Source organism: Protobothrops mucrosquamatus, unplaced genomic scaffold (genome assembly GCF_001527695.2).
Source record: "Protobothrops mucrosquamatus isolate PMUCROS unplaced genomic scaffold, P.Mucros_1.0 scaffold383, whole genome shotgun sequence".
NCBI lineage: Eukaryota > Metazoa > Chordata > Lepidosauria > Squamata > Viperidae > Protobothrops > Protobothrops mucrosquamatus.
In genome coordinates this window covers 131275-138807 of record NW_015386715.1, presented here as the reverse complement: position 1 = coordinate 138807, position 7533 = coordinate 131275, and the positions used below count along the sequence as shown (strand labels likewise).

The following is a 7533-nucleotide window of genomic DNA, read 5'->3' as shown; positions in this document are numbered from 1 at the left end:
TAGCTTCCCATCTAAATAATGTTATCTTTATTTCACGTTTAGCTGACCTTTTGTTGTTGTTGTTTCTTGCATATTTGCAGAATGGTGTATTAGGCTCTAGACATGTTGCCCCCCTGCCCCTTCAGAACACTGTTTTATGGAGGATTGTTTTTGCACACTCCTCTTTGTCATTCGTTTGCGTCTTTGACACAATTCTCTACCTACCCACTTCCTCTTACTTCACGTCCTTCAATTTTTTTTTCTGCTCAAGTGAAAAATGATTCATCTATAAACTACAAGCTCTCTTTTGCTCTTTTCCTGTTGAATGTTTTAAAAAAGCCTTCACAAAAACCTTTCCATACACCCTGCAGGCCCAAGAAAATGACCATCAGTACCAAAAAAAACCTGTTTCAAAACGATTCCTCCTGTCTACCCATTTACTGTCAGTGACAGCAAAGCCACATTTGGTAAAAAAAATTCCTCCTTGGACAATTCAAAATTATGGTAACTTGCTGCCTCCTTTCTTCCCTGAATCACAGTCTCCACAAACTATTCTCCCTAAACCCTTTTTACCTAACCATTTCCTTACAATCCGACATCATACAATCTTATCTGTATCTGGAACCTCGGAGCAGGTTTGCCACAAGTCTGCTCTGCCCTTCGGCTTGTCATTTTTCAATCCACTCATTCCCCAGCTTTAAATACACAAATTACTTTGTCTCACTTCCTTGTGATCCTGTCCCTTGCTCAGTCTCCTTAGTTTCCCTCTTTCCACATACAGTATTCCCCCACACTGGAAAGTATCTCTAGAACTTTTTATCTCACAAGTTCCTTTCTTGTCTCTTCCTCCATTTCCCCTTTCTACAGGTTCCCTTTTCTTGCAAGTCAGTCAAGTTTTCTCTGAGATGACAGTGCCTTAGGTTCTCCATATTCCCTGCGATTCCCTTGAGAAAATAATCTTGAGCCTCAGGGCTTAACAACAGTGTTGATCTCAGCCAAATTTGCAATTTCCCCTTCCCTCATAAAAGGAGGATTAAATTGTTCCAAGTCAGATCCTTGCTCTCTTTGACTTTTGAAGGATTTGTGAAGGATCTTTTTGCCTCTGCAACCACTGAGTCAATCAATGTCACATGCATTCTAGCTCAACTGCATTAGCCTCAAAACTTTATCCCTCTTATTTAGTGAACAGACCAAAACGGTAGCTGCAAAATAAGGAAACAGACCTGGGACGGCTTCAACAGAAGATGTCAGTTCTCTCTGAAGTTCACTTCAGCTTTTCTACTCATTTCCTGTCAGAGCAATATATGACACCAGAGTTCCGTATTGCACCTCGTTCAACCAGATAATAACATTGCACCATCCTTCATCTACTTTGCTTCTCTAGAAGATTTTTACTTCACTTTTTTTTGTTTTTTGTTTTTATATAATGCCACAGCGTGGGTTTTTTTGTTTTTTTTTTGCCTAGTCAGCTCCTTGGGGTTCACTAAAATTAAATAACAAACACAGAGAAAGAATTAGAACTGTACAGGCATGTCTTTGGGTCAATCTCATGCTAAAGACCTCAATACGAATGTCTGCAATGAAACCTTTTGCAGTGCTGACTCATATACAGTGCTGTATATAAAACCGTGCTCCCTGGCCACCAAGACAGGACCACACAAATGGGAACGCACACAAGGACACACACAAACCATTCCTTACTTCCAGCAAATCCCATTCTTATTTTCAGAATTTTCTGCAGTCTGATCTGTTTTATTGCTCAATAGAGTTGTCCTCGTTTTCCAAATCTGTCTCAGTATGTGATTAGCTAATGGGACTTTTGAAAAAACCTATGCAACAGGAAGAATATGCAACATTTTCAGAAAAAGTTATCTCTCATCTAACAAGATCTCTTTAGTAAAAATAATGTTAATTCCAGTTTGGGTCACTTAAAAGAAAATTGGGCAAGGGGTTCATTGTATTTATGACTTTATCAATAGTTTAACTGGGGGACTCTTATTGCTTATTGTTGGTAACTGTAACTGTATCAGGATGTTTTATTGTTATGAATATAATCCACCAAGGGCAACTGCAGCAGCCCCTGCCCCCAAATCAAACAAAGAAAACATTTTAATTGTACACATAAGCAATATTCACACATCCTATTAGGCTGTGCAAAGACAAAAGGTGTTTTTAAATTATGGGTTCAAAAGGTTGTTGTTGTTGTTGTTGTTGTTGTTTGCGAAGTCGTGTCCGACCCATCGCAACCCCATGGACAACGTTCCTCCAGGCCTTCCTGTCCTCTACCATCTTCTGGAGTCCATTTAAGCTCACGCCTACTGCCTCAGTGGCTCCATCCAGCCACCTCATTCTCCGTCGTCCCCTTCTTCTATTGCCCTCAATCTTTCCCAGCATTAGGCTCTTCTCCAGTGAGTCATTCCTTCTCATTAGGTGGCCAAAGTATTTGAGTTTCAACTTCAGGATCTGGCCTTCTAAAGAGCAGTCGGGGTTGATCTCTTCTAGGACTGATTGGTTTGAACGCCTTGCAGTCCAAGGGACTTGCAGGAGTCTTCTCCAGCACCATAGTTCAAAGGCCTCAATTCTTTGTCGCTCAGCCTTTCTTATGGTCCAACTTTCACAGCCATACATTGCAACTGGGAAAACCAGTTCAAAAGGTAGAATATAAGTAATGCTAGTTCCTAAAAGGCTCAAACTTCATCTCCAAGTAAGTTAAATGGAATTTGTGTAAAAAGTAATACACATGTTGTTGTTGTTGTTGTTAATTGCGAAGTCGTGTCCAACCCATTGCGACCCCATGGACAACGTTCCTCCAGGCCTTCTTGACAGGAATAATCCATGCCTGTTTTGTGGTGGGCTGTGAACCATTTGGGAAAGGTTTGAGACTTTTTTTACTCTAATTAAACAATGCCTTATTTTAACATTAATTGCAAAAGATGAATGTTATTTCATAAGATGGACAAGCAGACCCACTGAAAGGTTCCTATATTGCACCTTTTCCCCCAAATCGCTGCCCAGATGTTCACTTATATCATCTGAGTAGGCATCATGGACTATGCTTTCTCTCCTATGATATTTTCTAGAATTTTTGCATTATTCAAAACTCAGAAGCAACAAATCAAGAGCCGGACCAGGCACACATGAACAGAAGTCTCACTTGGAAATTGGAACTGAAAGGTAAGAGTCAGTCATTTCTGCTGGAATAATTATTATTATTTTTCTCTTTTGATCCCCAGGAGAAAGCTGCTTATGGTAGAATTCTACAGCATAAAAGCAGCTGAAGGGAAGTTGAAGAGTTCAGGACGTTTCTTGATGCTTGCTCAGAGACACTGCCTCGTTGTCTTGCGTTCGGCTTAAAATTGATCTAATTTTTACAAACTTGAATTAAAAATGTGAGTGCTCTTTGTTGACAATGACGGGACTTTTTTTCAGGGGAAATCTGCCAGCCGATGTTCAAGGCTTGGCAGTGGGAGAAAGAAGCATTAGCACCAATCTGCAAATTGAACTCAATACCATGTCCAAAAATACAGTTTTCATAACTCCCTCCTGGCTAAATGCCAGAGGTGAAATTTTGTCTCTTTTTACAAAGGATGAAGGTGGGAAACTATGAAAAATCCATCTTAAACCTGATAGGAAGATGTAGGGAATAGGAGATTCAAAGCTGTTCTCACAGCAAATAAAGTGGAATGTATAGTTTTAAGCCAAATTCATAGTAGATAAGAGGAACAGGGTTGCACTGAGGAATTTTTCCACATCTACCTGGACATGTCAATGATAGAGTCTAGATCAGGGGTGGGCAGCTCTGGCCCCTTTATGACCTGTAAACTTCGACTCCCAGAATTCCTGAGACAGCATGGCTCAGGGATTCTGGGAGTTGAAGTCCACAGGTCGTAAAAGGTCTATAGTTGCCTATCCTTGATCTAGAGCAGTGTTTCTCAACCTTGACAATTTTAAGGCATGTGGACTTCAACTTCCAGAACTCCACAGCCAGCATTGCTGGCTGTGGAATTCTGGGAGTTGAAGTCCACATGCCTTAAAATTGTCAAGGTTGAGAAACACTGATCTAGAGCCTCCTGCATGCACTACCACTGAGTTACAACTCCTGGTAATTAACTAAATTTACTGAGTATGAAATTTTAGAACTGACTGATAAGCTAATTGTTGGACCAAAGAAACTAATGCTAACTTAGAAGATGCCCAATATTAAATCATCTCATTAGGCCAGGGGTGTCAAACTGCCGGCCTGCAGGCCAGTTGCATCATGCGGAAGCTGCGCCCACCCCAGCTCCGACAATTAAAAAAAAGTTGCGATATGTCGCAACACATCACGTGACACAGCGAGTTGGACACCCGTGCATTAGATTGTCTAGCTCAGTATTACATGCCTTAGCTAACATGCTGTGTTAAACCATGGCATGTCAAACTGTAAGTTCGTGAGAAGAACCTCAATTAACTAGGTTCACATAGCATGCTACACCTAAAATCAGATGATGGCTTAGCATGTTATATGAACTCAGTGACTGGTAAGAGTCTTAACTATTTGCGGTTGCTGTTTTTTTAATCGTGAGTCTTTCACCTCCTTTCATGGAAATACCAATAACTGAAACTTTCTGGGTACAAAGTTAGAAAGGTTACAAATGATTTATATCCCCTCTGCATAAACCATTATTTCCATGTTCTGTGGTATTAACAGAGAATACATCTCCCATTTAGCAAGAGGCTCCCTAGAGATTTAAAAATTAGCTTCCATTACAAAATGGGGAAAACATCTATTGTGTACAATAAAGAATTGGGAGATATTCCTTTATCAAATGGGATTGTTATTTTGACATAGCCCCTTAGGGACCAAACAGTGGTAGAAGTGTTTCATTTTCCATTCTAGCTATTTCATGATGACTATGATGGAACAAAAATAAATCTGCTTCAATTTCTAATAAAGTCTTCGGCTCTTATTATGGGCTCTTCATGGAATTATTAGAGCTTTCTCTATAGCAGGTCATCCAAATGAGTTATTCAGGATGTGGAGTGATGGATGGTTGTTTAAAGAGACTAACAATAAACAGGACAAGAGACACATAGCCAAGCAGTGCACACACACATTCACATACTTTCTAGGCTGCAGTCTATGCATTTAGAGCTAAATGTAAGCTTCCTATGACACATCATCCATCTTTCCCTGAATGGCACACCAAGGATAGTGGGCCTATTCAAATCTGAACAAGCCATAATTGTTAAAGCTTATGAACACAATGAGGGTGAAAAGGGAAGAGTGGGTAGACCCACATGAAGGATTGATATGTGCTGCTACTTTTTGAGAAAAAGATGAATCAGTGAAGAACGTTGGACTCTGCCAAGTACTTTATGTCTCCAGTCAAAGGATGTCAACTCTAGGACAGGGGTCTTCAAACTTGGCCCTTTTATGACTTGTGGACTTCAACTCCCAGAATTCCTCAGCCAGCATGCCTGGCTGAGGAATTCTGGGAATTGAAGTCCACAAGTCATAAAAGGGCCACGTTTGAAGACCCCTGCTCTAGGAGATGATGAGGATGTTGATAATCTTGTGAACAAAAAGGGTTGGTTTAACCAATAGGTCCCATTATGATTGACAATTGACTACTTTGATAAAATATGTACTCCAAGTGTCTAATGTGATTCGGTACTTAACCAAATTGGTGTCAAACAACTTGTTCAGTTTTACCGACCTAAGTGTATAATATTCGGTCGGTGAGGGTTGGATCCGTTAAAGTAGACTGCGTGAACTTCAATTCCCAAAGTTGTCAGCAATGGCCAATATGCCTACAGGTTCACAGCTGTAGAGGGAATCCAACTTGAGGAAAGCTGTCCTAGACCATAACAGTCACTTAATAATCAGTCATAAGTCAAGGACTACCTGTAGTTGATATCATACAGAAAATAGCTTTGAGGACATGCATTCAGCAAGCTTTTAAAAGAGCCCCAAAACATCAGCTAAATCCACAGTGATGACTTTTCAGTCACAGAAAGTTTGAGATGCAATGATATGATCATTATGTCACATCACCTGGGACTTGTTTGTTATAGCCACCTGTATAACCCCTGCTGATGTTTCCATTTGTTAATTATCACCAATCTGAACCATTTTAAATTAGGGAAGAATGGATGTTAGTACTAGGGACACAGTAAAGCGTATGAAATTCAGGAACAGTTTCTAGTCATAAGATTATTTAATTATCTGTATCTAAAGGCAATGCCTTGCAAAGCTTTAACAATAATTAAAGCTGTTATTGGTAGCTAGAAAAGGCAGGTTTCATAGCAAAAGGACTTCTTCCAGATCTCAGTCAGCCCTCATCTGACTCCCAAGTGAGGGAAGGCTAACAACTTTTACATACCTCAAGGCTACCTTTGGATGTTGTTGAAAGAAAGAGAAAAATACTACTTTAACCCCACTACAGCTAGTTCTCAACTTATAACAGTTTGTTTAATGACTGTTCAAAGTTACAACGGCACTGAAAAATGTGACTTATGACCATTTTTCACAGTTACGACCTTTGTAGCATCCCCATGATCCTGTGATCAAAATTCAGATGCTTGGCAACTGGTTCATATTTATGGTGTTGCTGTGTCCCGGAGTACGTGATCCTCTTTTGCAACTATCTGACAAGCAAAGTCAATAGGGAAACCAGATTCATTTAACAACCGAGTTACTAACTTATCAGCTGCAATGATTCACTTAACAACTGTGGCAAGAAAGGTCGTAAAAAGGGGCAGAACTCACTCAACAAACATCTCACTTAACAACAGAAATTTTGGTCTCAATTGTGGTCGTAAGCTGAGGACTACCTGTATAGCTAAGGAGTCACTTAAGGCTGTGGGTTTCATGGGCTTTCCACTCCTCATGTGCACTCTGAAGCAGATTGCAAGGCAAAGGCAAAACCAAGGAAGATTAATAAAATGTCGTATTTTTAAGCACTGAGCCTTAGGTTTCTAATTTTTTTCCCCATGTACAGAGAAGGCTGGAATTTGAGCCAGTATGCCCAAAGAAGTCTCTTAAAATGATTAAATAAAATAATGTCAGAGGGCTCACCCTATTTTAATGAATGAAAGCACCGGAATATTTGGACACAGAGTGGGGTATTGCAGTCATCCGAAAGAGCTAAATATTTGGAGAAGAGAAGCAAGATTGATCACTGGGGAAGTAACGGAGTTAAGATGGCGTTTATTTGGGACATCTGGTTTTGGTTGGAAAGCTGAGAAATATCACACGTTCTGTGCAAAGAATTATTCAGGTGTTCAAATTCGTCAAAATATAAGAGCCGTGCAGTTCTATATGTTTTTATATTTGAAGTGTGGGGAAAACGGAAGTGACCTACCTGGGAATAGATCCCACTGAAATCTCCTTCAGCAAAACACATACCTGAGCTGTAAGAGAAGTAAAGCAATGCAATACGCCGTTACAATCCTCAATTCACAACCATAACTGAGCCCAAAATTTCTCTTGCTAAGTGAGTTTTGCCCCATTTTACAGCCTTTCTTGCCAGAGTTGTTAAGTGAATCACTGAGGCTGTTAAGTTAGTATTA

General features: G+C 40.1%; 1 protein-coding gene across 1 annotated transcript in view; it reads right to left on the bottom strand.

Moving 5' to 3' along the window:
* Window positions 1–1223, bottom strand: part of WIPF1 (WAS/WASL interacting protein family member 1) — a 41458-nt gene extending 40235 nt beyond the window's left edge. Inside the window, exon 1 of the mRNA XM_015815901.1 lies at window positions 1203–1223. The gene's annotated coding sequence lies outside the window, so the exon portion shown is untranslated. The remainder of the gene's footprint in view (window positions 1–1202) is intronic.
* Between the last annotated feature and the right edge of the window lie 6310 nt (window positions 1224–7533).